Genomic DNA, 14,647 nt, shown 5'->3' on the forward strand with positions numbered 1-14,647 from the left:
GTGGTCCTGTGACAGATGTCAAAGTGACATAAATAAATAGGGTTGGACCTTACTACAAATCGGACTGGGATTGTCCAGAAAAGACTTGGATGTAAATAAACTGTTCAGCCTCCTTTGTGTTTTCTCCAAACAACGCGTCTTTGGCGAAGTGAATTGTGCTATGTGGCACAACAAAAAGCCACTAAAATAAACAACAACAACAACAACAACAACAATCTAGGCTCTATGGTCTACTCATTGTCTACCAACCAGAAAATTATAAGTTATAAAATTATAAGTATAAGTTTTTTTTAGAATTTAGGCTTAGCACACACTGTGATTAAACGTGAGTGGTTTAGGAATAGGTATAGACAAGTGACAAGCACAGATAACTATTATACTAGGTGACAAGCAAAGACCTTTAGTAGTGTAAGGTCTTTGGTGACAAGTGACATCAATACATCATAGAGCATATATTCATTAGATATTTTGATTGTTTACAACTAGTGATGTTCAAAGTTGCTTTATGGCAATCACTTGCTTAATGCTTTATATTTTAAGCATGCTTTTTTATATGCTTTATTATAGCATGCTTTTTTATTTGCTTTGTAGATACTTATTACGGCCAAACGAGCGGACGCGAATAAAGCAAGCACGGTGACTGCTATCTGACAGTATGCATTCAAAATTACATCGCGTTTATGAATTTACTACGTTATATCGAAACAGTAAAAAACAATGAGTTTTCCTTTATACTTTCCAGGCTTAGGACTGTGTTTAATTGATTGTTATTATTTATGAAATAAAGTATGTTAGTATTTAAAGCAATTATAGGCGTATTTAAAAGTTCATTGATTGTATTTACAAAAATCAACTATGTGCACTGTAACTAGCGCCCGTCTTGCAAGTAGTTCTAGTTCATCTTTTCTAGGAAACAAAAGGATAAAGAAACTATGCCTCTCGTTCACACTAATCATCCTTTCTATTTGCATTGTTGGAATAAGGAAGGATGTAAAAGAGAGGCATAGTTTTTTTATCCTTTTTTTTTCCTAGAAAAGAGGGCGTTCTGGGTAGTTCTGTCACGTAGTGGTAGTGAAGAGTTTCTGTTCTTTTCACAAATTTTAAGTGTGACAAGCACAGTGATGTTTCTAGCATTCCAACATACAAAAAACTAACAGTTTAACTAGCAGCATGATAATCTTCAAAATTATCTATACTAATAAATAAAATTGGAGTGTCTGTCTGTAATTTCGAAATAACTACCGCATATTAAGGTCATATGGTTATTTGAACGATACTATAACCGAATTACACGTTTTTAAAATTTTTGTCTGTCTGTCTGTTTGAAAAGGCTAATCTTGGGAACGGCTGAACCGATTTTGACGGGATTTTCACAGACAAGTAGAGAATTGACCAGGGAGTAACATAGGCTACTTTTTTAACCGACTTTCAAAAAGGGAGTTGTGTTTTTCTAACTATGTACACCGAAATCTCCGAGATTTCTGAACCGATTTGCATCATTTCCTTTTTAATCGATAGAGGAACTTTGCGACATTGTTTCATAAAAAATTTGGAGTCCAACTCCTCAATCCTGATGCTGCAGGGGATCTGACCAATCCACGCGGGTGGAGCTGCGGGCATCAGCTAGTTTTGAAGTAAACTAATCTACTGAAATTTGCACCTTGATATGAAAAAACGATTATAATACCAGAATTACGAAACAAAGAGTAATGTGTTATACCTCATTTAAATTGGCATTAAATCAGCAAGTTTTTCTGATACAGGGTCACTTTTCCGTAGTACATTTTTTTTCACAGTGCGCTTTTAAAGTGACATTTAATTTTTGGTAACGCTTTAAAAGTTTTGGAAAAAAATTAATTGCTCTTGTAATTTGGTAGCCAGAGCCTCAATAGAAGGTTTGTAGTTCTGATACATTATCTAGTAATGACACAGCATCGTTTGTTTTATTGTTTTTTATCTAATTTTTTTTAAATTAGTCTAATTGTAAGAGAATCTAGTATTTTGTTAAAAAACCCAAAAATATTCATAACTCTTAGGGCAATTTAAATATGGCCATGCTGTAGATTTTTTTTTTGCTAGAAATGACCTCCTCTATCTCCCTATTTCGTTTGATCCACGACTTTTTGACCACCCTGTAGTTATATAGCTCGATTACCACTGACTGACTCATTGACATAATTGTTCTCCTAGAAAGAGACGGAAAATGATATAGTGATGTAGGGGAGTTGTGTTCGGTTTCGGGAACCCTCTGGGGAAAAATTATGACATTTCGGAAAAACAAGATGGCGGCCGACGTGATTTTTGCAGCTCCTTTGTTTTTTAAGGGACTCCGTTCAAACTCGCAACTATTAAAGAATGTAGTAAACGGTTACCAGAAAATGTGGAAAAAATTGGAAAAACAAGATGGCGCCGAGTCGTAGCGTTTCAAAATTTTTGATTTTTCGACCCCGAACCGCGGCGTCACAGATCCGAGACGGGGTAGTCAAGGATAATTATTTTTTCGTGTTTCGCCCACGATTATCCTGAATTTTGACGGAATGGGAGTGGTTTTTAAAAATTCAAGATGGCGGCTGTCGTGGCGGCCATTATGTAAGAGGTACGAAAAAACGCAATTTTAAAAGTTAAATATCTCAAAGATGGCAACATCGGAGCGATTCGGCTTCTATAAAGCGATTGTACGTACAAGCTCGAGGTATAGATTGGAGTAAAAAAAATTACCCCATTTTTAGGGAAATTTCAAGATTTTCGGGAAATTGTAAAAAATCGAAATACGCACTTTTAGCAAAATCCGAGTATGAGTGATTACGTGTTTTGCTCGTACAAATAACATTTGGGTATTTTTGTCACCGGAGACTGGCAGCACTGGAATTTATCAAAGTAAAAGTGATTTTTGACACGGTCTTTTTCACGGTATCCCCTTTCGTGTGGGTGCGAGCGAGAGGAAAGATTGTAACGTCATCGGAAGTGGTATATCCTATAGTTAATAGGAAAATTATGAAACTGTGTAAAATCTTTCTGTGAAACAAGTTGGCGGCCATTTTGTATTTTTTTTAATTTTTCGAAATTTTGATCACGTTTTTGAGGCAGTTGGCAACATTTTGGAAAGTCAATATGTATGAATCGATTGTGTATCTCGGCTGGCAGTATGGAGATATGCAACCGGTGTTGCAACTATTGGGGAGATTTTCGAGATTTTCAACTAAGAAACTCCTGTAAAATTTTGTATGAAAAATTTTTTTTCACTGATGGTGTTATATAGAAAGCAAAAACTTAGTAAGCCAAAATTATGGAGAGAGCTGATGATTAAGGATATCGGAGACGGGTGAAGGGCCCGCTTAAGGTGTAGAAGATAGGTGGGGGGTGCTCGAGCAAATGTCATTTATGACGTCATCCAATTGCCAAAAAGCTGAAAAAAAATTCAAAATGGCGAAGAAAAGATGGCCGCCATACAAATTTCATAAAAGTGGTCCGCGAGCAAGCAGAGTGTTTATTTTTAGTAAAAATTATAACTCCACCATTTTGGATTTGAGAATGAATGTCATCATCAAAATCAGCGCTCTGGAAAACCCTGTAATCGACACCCATATCAATTATTTCTTAGAAAGTGCATGTCCGCCATCTTGGATTTCAAAATAAATGTCTTTATCAAATTCAGCCCCTGGAAAACTCTGAAAACGACGTCAACTTCTATATTTTTGATGACAATAATATCATTCATCCTAGTGAAGCTTTATCAAACTCAGTAATTATATTCGATGACGTTGCCTGCGAAGATCAAACTAACATAGGTAACTACTTTGCGAAGGGAAGACATAGACAGTTAGATTGTTTCTACTTAACACAAACTTACTCCAAGATTCCATAACAATTAGTACGGGACAACGCTAATTTTCTTATTTTATTTAAACAAGATAATGTTAATCTTAAGCGTATATTTGAAGAGCATATTAATTCAGATATGTCTTGGCTTAAATTTAAAGATCTTTGTACGATGGTGTGGAGGAAACCATATGACTTTTTAGTTATTAATAAAGATTGCTCTATAAACAAGGGAAGATACAGAAAAGCTTTTGATACTTTCATTAAATTTGATTAAAATTTGATAAGACCTTGTTTTCAAATATAGTATTGCTTCTTGATTATTACAAAACTATGAAATTATTTACAAAAATATAACTGTGAAAGCGATAAAAATAAATCATTAATGAATATTACTTTATAGGTATCACACGTAGATTTTGTAACATGGATCAGAATATTAAGCAACAATTAGTGCATTCTGTTAAATCTATAAAAAATAAATTAAAAAAACGTGTTGTAGAGGATCTAGACTGATTTGGCACTTAATAGACTACTTAAACCTATGACAGAGCGACTTAAGGTTAATTCTAAATTTGTGAATAAAAATAAAAAGTTATTCAAACAAAAAAAGGTGCCCGGAACACTTATATACTCCAATAAAAACTAAAGATATTGATAGTAAGAAATATGATTCAGTAGATAAAGATACAGATGATGGTGATAATGATGATGATAAAATTGATAAATCAAATCAAGCAGATTTAGATAAATCATTACAGAAGGATGATATTGTTGATATTTATGATAGCATGGAAATACCATTTGGAATACGAAAGGAACAAGATAAAAATATAATGATTGGAGATTCAGTGGTACGGTTTTCTAAAATTGAGGATGCGAGTGGGAATAAAACTATTATGATCAACATTGGCGGACGATCTTATGAATTAACTCCTGGCCTAAAAGAGCTTTTGTTACGTAAAAAACCTAATTTATCAATTGTCTTGGAAACAGATAAAATAGTGTATAAAGATATTTTACATCATACAAATGTGCATAAGAGAGATTATAACGCCAACGGACAAATTAAAGGCGATAAAGGTATAAAATATCGACAAATAATAAAGCCATTACTTTTTGATTCAAAAAGTAACTCAAAGCAAGGTGGTAGATTGCCAACATTAAAAAAATATAAGTCTAACATAGATTTAGTTTATTGGGATAATCCAAATGAATTAGTTGACAGATTAAAATTATTAATCGCGTCAAAAAGTGCTGGCAATACTAATCACGACAATGAGATTATATCAATAATTGAAGAGTTGAAAGAAGCAGATGTATTTAAATATGTCATACAATTAAATGGACCTCTCTTTCACACTAATCATCCTTCCTTATTCCAACAATGTAAATAGAAAGGATGATTAGTGTGAAAGAGAGGCATAATTTCTTTATCCTTTTGTTTTCTAGAAAAGATGAACTACTTGCAAGACGGGCGTTCTGGGTAGTTCTGGCACGTGGTGGTAGTAAAGAGTTTCTGTTCTTCTCACAAATTTTAAGTGTGACTAGCACAGTGATGTTTCTAGCATTCCAACGTACAAAAAACTAGCAGTTTAACTAGCAGCATGATAATCTTCAAAATTATTTTGAATTAAACTAATCTACTGAACAATGCTTGTCTGAAATACTTCGCCGCCTAATTAAATATTACCGTATAAAACATTAAGCAAACGTTAACAAAGACACACAAACTGTTTCGCTTGAAAGTAAAAATATTATTAAAACCGAATAAAGAACTACCAGTGCGTTTAGTTAGCACATTAATTATTATTTACTTTTCGGAGTAGATAATTTGTTTTAGAAAGGGAAGGTCTGCTTTCATGCAATAGCGGACTCAAACAGGCTATTGAGTGCTATGATTATTCGTTTGAATTGAGAGGGATGTATTCGTAGTGCGCTCCCATTAACCGCCTTCCAAAAAAGGAGGAGGTTCTCAATTCGTCGGAATCTTTTTTTTTTTTATGGATGTTCACCGATTACTCAAAGACCCCTGAACCGATTTGGAATTTTTTTTTGTTTGAAAGAGTATACTGTGCAGGTGGTTCCATATAAATTTGGTGAACATCTGATGAATATCTTCGGAGATAGAGAACAGAACTCCTCAATGGATAAGAGCAAATTGCTCGCGATCAGTGTAATAGCTTAGTAAAAAGTAGGGTTTTAACTGGGCATAGCATATTATAGTACAGCGGGGCCACTAAAAATTGTGAAACAAAAAAATTTCAAAAGAAAAATAAAACCAAGCATATTAAAACAAAATTAGAAATCCAAGAGTGGAGCTCGCCTGACTTCATACCTAGGTACATTACACGTGTAGCTAAACAAAAGTTATTTTTTACTTTTTAGTGTTGTGGTTTTTGAAGTCGGTGATACTTTTCTTTTGAAATTTTTTTATTTGATTACTAACCAATCAAACTTAAATATAGATACGTTCCCAGACTAGGGGGAAAGTGCCTTGAAGGGGACAGGTTTTGAATGGGACAAATAAAATTTAACATACTACGAACACTGCATTTTTATTTTTAGGAAATTGCAACCCCCCAAGATAACTTTGATCTAAATGACAATCGGCTATCAAAGACATCCGAAGGCTCAAACTCACTGTCGCAGCAAGAACATGGTAAATTCAGCCAATCACAGCAATTTGAAATTTGGTTATCACAAATGCACCGATCTAGGAACCGAGAATGCACGAACCAGGGCAGATAGAGATAAGAACAATAATATCATACGTAGGAAATCGACGGGGGATCGTTGTTCACCATTTTGTGACCAGTTGGGTTCACCATGTTTATTGGCAAGGATAGCCTTAAGGCTATCCTTGCCAATAAACATGGTGAAATGACAAGAAGTGCTTATGTTTTCTGAGCAATAAAACTATTTTTTTTTAAATCAATTTAATTTACTTAATCAATATAATTTATTTTAATTATTGAATTTTTATTTATTTTAATAATTAAATTTAATTCATATAATAAATTTAAGATTAGATAATCTTAGAATCGCGTATACAACTTGTGTGAGCGGCGCGAGGGGCGTCCCCGGCCCCCGCATGCCTCGCCCACGCGGTCCGTTCTCGCTATCTGTAACAACATTAATGTCATATTGAGGATGACTCTTGTGCATCTCTTTAAGCTAAACTACATTGACAGGACTAAGTCTAATGCTATCCTTTTCTGTTGGGAGTATAATGACAAAGATAGCAATATTATTTAGACGCATCATTGCAGTTTAGGAAAAATCAGCGATTTTGGCGTCGATTTTGATGTTTTTCTCTAAACTAAATTTTAAGTATAGCTGCATCTTTTTCTTTTTGATATTGCTAAAAAAGGATGGAGAATATATTTTAAAATAAAGACTAATGCTACTCTAAAATTTAAACAGTATGGTCAAGAGTAGCGCCTAAAGTCACGAGGTTTGATAGTTTTAAATTAATTTAAGTTTGCCAGTCCTTTCCTTAATACATTGGTCAGAAAAAGATGCGAATACTCTAAAACTTAGTTATCAGAATCAGTGGCGTCGATTCTCATGTTTTTTCTTTAAATTTTATTTAGAGTATCTGCATCTTTTTCTTTTTGATATTGTTAAAAACGGACGGAACAAGAATTTAAAATTTAAAGACTCTAAATTTTAATGCACGCTAGCGACTGGCAGCTAAAGTTACGAGGTTTGACAGTTCTAAATTAGTTTGTCTGTCCTTTTCTTATTACATTGATAGAAAGAAGGTGCGAATACTTTAAATTTTAGTTTTGTTTAGAATCAGTACCATTGTTGCTAATTCTGTTCTACACAATTTCTAAACTAAAATATTAGGTCATTAATGCTATCCCATTCATAATGCTCCCAGTGAAAAGGCACTAAATTTCGAGATTAGATTTGTCAGTTTAGAGATTGTGTACAGCAGAATTAGCTATATTGTGGCTGATTTTGCTGTCCGAAATCTCTAAACTGACAGCTTATAATTTATTGTTACCCCTTTCGTAATTCTACCTGCGGAAAGGGATAGCCAAAGATAGTCTTTAGGGGGATTAGAGAGGATAGGATTAGATAGATTAGGATAGAAAAAGAGGACAGGGAAGCACTTATCTCTATTAGAGATCTCTACTGGTGACCCTTGGTAGTGCGAGAGGTTGTTAAGGGATAGGATAAGGGATAGGATGTGGATAGGAAGTCTGTTTAATCGAGATGGTTCTTAGGTATGTTTGTACTACTACTAACTAGTCAGTAACAGACGTACTACTGACTGCCGTACTACTACGCCGGCCAAGAGCGGATTGGCAAACTTCACACATCTTTGAGAACTCTGACATGCAGGTTTCCTCACGATGTTTTCCTTCACCTTTAAAGCAAGTGATATTTAATTATTTAAAACGCACATAACTTGTAAAAATTAGATGTGCGTGCCTGCGACCGAACCCCCGATCTCCGATTAGGAGGCGGACGTCCTAACCACTAGGCTATTTCAACTATTAATCGAATCCTAACATTACTTATTGTTTATGTCGTAAAAGATGCCTTATTATGTTAAACATATTTTACAAGTTTGTTTTATTCGATTTTTGGTACAGGAGACCCAGTTTTAGATTGACTTGTTTGCTCATAAACAAAAAATTATTTTAAAAGAGAAGACTCACCCTCCATTCCGCCTAGGAACATAATGGGTGCGAGTTTAAGCTTTAGTCATCTGCACCGCTGCCGCCGAGAGATAATGTGCTGCTGGCTGTCAAAATAAATACAATTTAAAATTATTCCGATAAATCAACAGAAATAATAAAAAAATGAAAATTTGCGCGCCGTTACACAACCGCGAAAGGAACAAAACTTGTATGGGATTATGTGCCGGCTAAGACGGTGCCTGTGACACTTAAAACGAAGTGTGACTTGGTTTGAAGGTACCAATATTATAGTTAGCGGGGAAATCGAAAAAGGGCATTGCATATTCTAGCAGTGTATATTCCAAACTAGGGAGCGAATCGCTTCGGTCCGTGTAATTCCGACTAGCACAGACAGACGTTGCTAGAGGGTAGTAAAGGATTGATCATTGGTTTGAACTTTGAACTGTTGATGCCGCGGCGACTCCTGCGTCACAAGTGTACATACGCTCGGTGCCGCTGATACGTACATAGGCTGATGACCTCGATCTGCTGGTGCGCGGGCGCGGGCTCGCTGTCGGACTCGTGCGCGGCACTGGCCCCGCTGTCGCCGAGCTCGCTGCCCTCGCTCTCCCCCGCGCCGCCCGCCACCGGCGACTCCTGCGTCACAAGTGTACATACGCTCGGTGCCGCTGATACGTACATAGGCTGATGACCTCGATCTGCTGGTGCGCGGGCGCGGGCTCGCTGTCGGACTCGTGCGCGGCACTGGCCCCGCTGTCGCCGAGCTCGCTGCCCTCGCTCTCCCCCGCGCCGCCCGCCACCGGCGACTCCTGCGTCACAAGTGTACATACGCTCGGTGCCGCTGATACGTACATAGGCTGATGACCTCGATCTGCTGGTGCGCGGGCGCGGGCTCGCTGTCGGACTCGTGCGCGGCACTGGCCCCGCTGTCGCCGAGCTCGCTGCCCTCGCTCTCCCCCGCGCCGCCCGCCACCGGCGACTCCTGCGTCACAAGTGTACATACGCTCGGTGCCGCTGATACGTACATAGGCTGATGACCTCGATCTGCTGGTGCGCGGGCGCGGGCTCGCTGTCGGACTCGTGCGCGGCACTGGCCCCGCTGTCGCCGAGCTCGCTGCCCTCGCTCTCCCCCGCGCCGCCCGCCACCGGCGACTCCTGCGTCACAAGTGTACATACGCTCGGTGCCGCTGATACGTACATAGGCTGATGACCTCGATCTGCTGGTGCGCGGGCGCGGGCTCGCTGTCGGACTCGTGCGCGGCACTGGCCCCGCTGTCGCCGAGCTCGCTGCCCTCGCTCTCCCCCGCGCCGCCCGCCACCGGCGACTCCTGCGTCACAAGTGTACATACGCTCGGTGCCGCTGATACGTACATAGGCTGATGACCTCGATCTGCTGGTGCGCGGGCGCGGGCTCGCTGTCGGACTCGTGCGCGGCACTGGCCCCGCTGTCGCCGAGCTCGCTGCCCTCGCTCTCCCCCGCGCCGCCCGCCACCGGCGACTCCTGCGTCACAAGTGTACATACGCTCGGTGCCGCTGATACGTACATAGGCTGATGACCTCGATCTGCTGGTGCGCGGGCGCGGGCTCGCTGTCGGACTCGTGCGCGGCACTGGCCCCGCTGTCGCCGAGCTCGCTGCCCTCGCTCTCCCCCGCGCCGCCCGCCACCGGCGACTCCTGCGTCACAAGTGTACATACGCTCGGTGCCGCTGATACGTACATAGGCTGATGACCTCGATCTGCTGGTGCGCGGGCGCGGGCTCGCTGTCGGACTCGTGCGCGGCACTGGCCCCGCTGTCGCCGAGCTCGCTGCCCTCGCTCTCCCCCGCGCCGCCCGCCACCGGCGACTCCTGCGTCACAAGTGTACATACGCTCGGTGCCGCTGATACGTACACAGGCTGATGACCTCGATCTGCTGGTGCGCGGGCGCGGGCTCGCTGTCGGACTCGTGCGCGGCACTGGCCCCGCTGTCGCCGAGCTCGCTGCCCTCGCTCTCCCCCGCGCCGCCCGCCACCGGCGACTCCTGCGTCACAAGTGTACATACGCTCGGTGCCGCTGATACGTACATAGGCTGATGACCTCGATCTGCTGGTGCGCGGGCGCGGGCTCGCTGTCGGACTCGTGCGCGGCACTGGCCCCGCTGTCGCCGAGCTCGCTGCCCTCGCTCTCCCCCGCGCCGCCCGCCACCGGCGACTCCTGCGTCACAAGTGTACATACGCTCGGTGCCGCTGATACGTACACAGGCTGATGACCTCGATCTGCTGGTGCGCGGGCGCGGGCTCGCTGTCGGACTCGTGCGCGGCACTGGCCCCGCTGTCGCCGAGCTCGCTGCCCTCGCTCTCCCCCGCGCCGCCCGCCACCGGCGACTCCTGCGTCACAAGTGTACATACGCTCGGTGCCGCTGATACGTACACAGGCTGATGACCTCGATCTGCTGGTGCGCGGGCGCGGGCTCGCTGTCGGACTCGTGCGCGGCACTGGCCCCGCTGTCGCCGAGCTCGCTGCCCTCGCTCTCCCCCGCGCCGCCCGCCACCGGCGACTCCTGCGTCACAAGTGTACATACGCTCGGTGCCGCTGATACGTACACAGGCTGATGACCTCGATCTGCTGGTGCGCGGGCGCGGGCTCGCTGTCGGACTCGTGCGCGGCACTGGCCCCGCTGTCGCCGAGCTCGCTGCCCTCGCTCTCCCCCGCGCCGCCCGCCACCGGCGACTCCTGCGTCACAAGTGTACATACGCTCGGTGCCGCTGATACGTACACAGGCTGATGACCTCGATCTGCTGGTGCGCGGGCGCGGGCTCGCTGTCGGACTCGTGCGCGGCACTGGCCCCGCTGTCGCCGAGCTCGCTGCCCTCGCTCTCCCCCGCGCCGCCCGCCACCGGCGACTCCTGCGTCACAAGTGTACATACGCTCGGTGCCGCTGATACGTACATAGGCTGATGACCTCGATCTGCTGGTGCGCGGGCGCGGGCTCGCTGTCGGACTCGTGCGCGGCACTGGCCCCGCTGTCGCCGAGCTCGCTGCCCTCGCTCTCCCCCGCGCCGCCCGCCACCGGCGACTCCTGCGTCACAAGTGTACATACGCTCGGTGCCGCTGATACGTACACAGGCTGATGACCTCGATCTGCTGGTGCGCGGGCGCGGGCTCGCTGTCGGACTCGTGCGCGGCACTGGCCCCGCTGTCGCCGAGCTCGCTGCCCTCGCTCTCCCCCGCGCCGCCCGCCACCGGCGACTCCTGCGTCACAAGTGTACATACGCTCGGTGCCGCTGATACGTACACAGGCTGATGACCTCGATCTGCTGGTGCGCGGGCGCGGGCTCGCTGTCGGACTCGTGCGCGGCACTGGCCCCGCTGTCGCCGAGCTCGCTGCCCTCGCTCTCCCCCGCGCCGCCCGCCACCGGCGACTCCTGCGTCACAAGTGTACATACGCTCGGTGCCGCTGATACGTACACAGGCTGATGACCTCGATCTGCTGGTGCGCGGGCGCGGGCTCGCTGTCGGACTCGTGCGCGGCACTGGCCCCGCTGTCGCCGAGCTCGCTGCCCTCGCTCTCCCCCGCGCCGCCCGCCACCGGCGACTCCTGCGTCACAAGTGTACATACGCTCGGTGCCGCTGATACGTACACAGGCTGATGACCTCGATCTGCTGGTGCGCGGGCGCGGGCTCGCTGTCGGACTCGTGCGCGGCACTGGCCCCGCTGTCGCCGAGCTCGCTGCCCTCGCTCTCCCCCGCGCCGCCCGCCACCGGCGACTCCTGCGTCACAAGTGTACATACGCTCGGTGCCGCTGATACGTACACAGGCTGATGACCTCGATCTGCTGGTGCGCGGGCGCGGGCTCGCTGTCGGACTCGTGCGCGGCACTGGCCCCGCTGTCGCCGAGCTCGCTGCCATCGCTCTCCCCCGCGCCGCCCGCCACCGGCGACTCCTGCGTCACAAGTGTACATACGCTCGGTGCCGCTGATACGTACATAGGCTGATGACCTCGATCTGCTGGTGCGCGGGCGCGGGCTCGCTGTCGGACTCGTGCGCGGCACTGGCCCCGCTGTCGCCGAGCTCGCTGCCCTCGCTCTCCCCCGCGCCGCCCGCCACCGGCGACTCCTGCGTCACAAGTGTACATACGCTCGGTGCCGCTGATACGTACATAGGCTGATGACCTCGATCTGCTGGTGCGCGGGCGCGGGCTCGCTGTCGGACTCGTGCGCGGCACTGGCCCCGCTGTCGCCGAGCTCGCTGCCCTCGCTCTCCCCCGCGCCGCCCGCCACCGGCGACTCCTGCGTCACAAGTGTACATACGCTCGGTGCCGCTGATACGTACATAGGCTGATGACCTCGATCTGCTGGTGCGCGGGCGCGGGCTCGCTGTCGGACTCGTGCGCGGCACTGGCCCCGCTGTCGCCGAGCTCGCTGCCCTCGCTCTCCCCCGCGCCGCCCGCCACCGGCGACTCCTGCGTCACAAGTGTACATACGCTCGGTGCCGCTGATACGTACATAGGCTGATGACCTCGATCTGCTGGTGCGCGGGCGCGGGCTCGCTGTCGGACTCGTGCGCGGCACTGGCCCCGCTGTCGCCGAGCTCGCTGCCCTCGCTCTCCCCCGCGCCGCCCGCCACCGGCGACTCCTGCGTCACAAGTGTACATACGCTCGGTGCCGCTGATACGTACATAGGCTGATGACCTCGATCTGCTGGTGCGCGGGCGCGGGCTCGCTGTCGGACTCGTGCGCGGCACTGGCCCCGCTGTCGCCGAGCTCGCTGCCCTCGCTCTCCCCCGCGCCGCCCGCCACCGGCGACTCCTGCGTCACAAGTGTACATACGCTCGGTGCCGCTGATACGTACATAGGCTGATGACCTCGATCTGCTGGTGCGCGGGCGCGGGCTCGCTGTCGGACTCGTGCGCGGCACTGGCCCCGCTGTCGCCGAGCTCGCTGCCCTCGCTCTCCCCCGCGCCGCCCGCCACCGGCGACTCCTGCGTCACAAGTGTACATACGCTCGGTGCCGCTGATACGTACACAGGCTGATGACCTCGATCTGCTGGTGCGCGGGCGCGGGCTCGCTGTCGGACTCGTGCGCGGCACTGGCCCCGCTGTCGCCGAGCTCGCTGCCCTCGCTCTCCCCCGCGCCGCCCGCCACCGGCGACTCCTGCGTCACAAGTGTACATACGCTCGGTGCCGCTGATACGTACACAGGCTGATGACCTCGATCTGCTGGTGCGCGGGCGCGGGCTCGCTGTCGGACTCGTGCGCGGCACTGGCCCCGCTGTCGCCGAGCTCGCTGCCCTCGCTCTCCCCCGCGCCGCCCGCCACCGGCGACTCCTGCGTCACAAGTGTACATACGCTCGGTGCCGCTGATACGTACACAGGCTGATGACCTCGATCTGCTGGTGCGCGGGCGCGGGCTCGCTGTCGGACTCGTGCGCGGCACTGGCCCCGCTGTCGCCGAGCTCGCTGCCCTCGCTCTCCCCCGCGCCGCCCGCCACCGGCGACTCCTGCGTCACAAGTGTACATACGCTCGGTGCCGCTGATACGTACACAGGCTGATGACCTCGATCTGCTGGTGCGCGGGCGCGGGCTCGCTGTCGGACTCGTGCGCGGCACTGGCCCCGCTGTCGCCGAGCTCGCTGCCCTCGCTCTCCCCCGCGCCGCCCGCCACCGGCGACTCCTGCGTCACAAGTGTACATACGCTCGGTGCCGCTGATACGTACACAGGCTGATGACCTCGATCTGCTGGTGCGCGGGCGCGGGCTCGCTGTCGGACTCGTGCGCGGCACTGGCCCCGCTGTCGCCGAGCTCGCTGCCCTCGCTCTCCCCCGCGCCGCCCGCCACCGGCGACTCCTGCGTCACAAGTGTACATACGCTCGGTGCCGCTGATACGTACACAGGCTGATGACCTCGATCTGCTGGTGCGCGGGCGCGGGCTCGCTGTCGGACTCGTGCGCGGCACTGGCCCCGCTGTCGCCGAGCTCGCTGCCCTCGCTCTCCCCCGCGCCGCCCGCCACCGGCGACTCCTGCGTCACAAGTGTACATACGCTCGGTGCCGCTGATACGTACATAGGCTGATGACCTCGATCTGCTGGTGCGCGGGCGCGGGCTCGCTGTCGGACTCGTGCGCGGCACTGGCCCCGCTGTCGCCGAGCTCGCTGCCCTCGCTCTCCCCCGCGCCGCCCGCCACCGGCGAC

General features: G+C 48.8%; 1 long non-coding RNA gene across 2 annotated transcripts; it reads right to left on the minus strand.

The window, feature by feature from the left end:
• Positions 1–6,811: 6,811 nt before the first annotated feature.
• LOC123880676 lies at positions 6,812–14,383 on the minus strand. 2 transcript variants are annotated; one of them, XR_006799311.1, is made up of 3 exons: positions 14,347–14,383; positions 8,496–8,581; positions 6,812–6,944 (listed from the first exon to the last, which is right to left on the minus strand). It is a non-coding gene; the product is annotated as an uncharacterized LOC123880676 (long non-coding RNA). The 2 variants fall into 2 exon arrangements; XR_006799310.1 differs by lacking the exon at positions 14,347–14,383 and adding an exon at positions 10,541–10,587.
• Between the last annotated feature and the right edge of the window lie 264 nt (positions 14,384–14,647).

Source organism: Maniola jurtina, chromosome Z (assembly GCF_905333055.1).
Source record: "Maniola jurtina chromosome Z, ilManJurt1.1, whole genome shotgun sequence".
Classification (NCBI taxonomy): Eukaryota; Metazoa; Arthropoda; class Insecta; order Lepidoptera; family Nymphalidae; genus Maniola; species Maniola jurtina.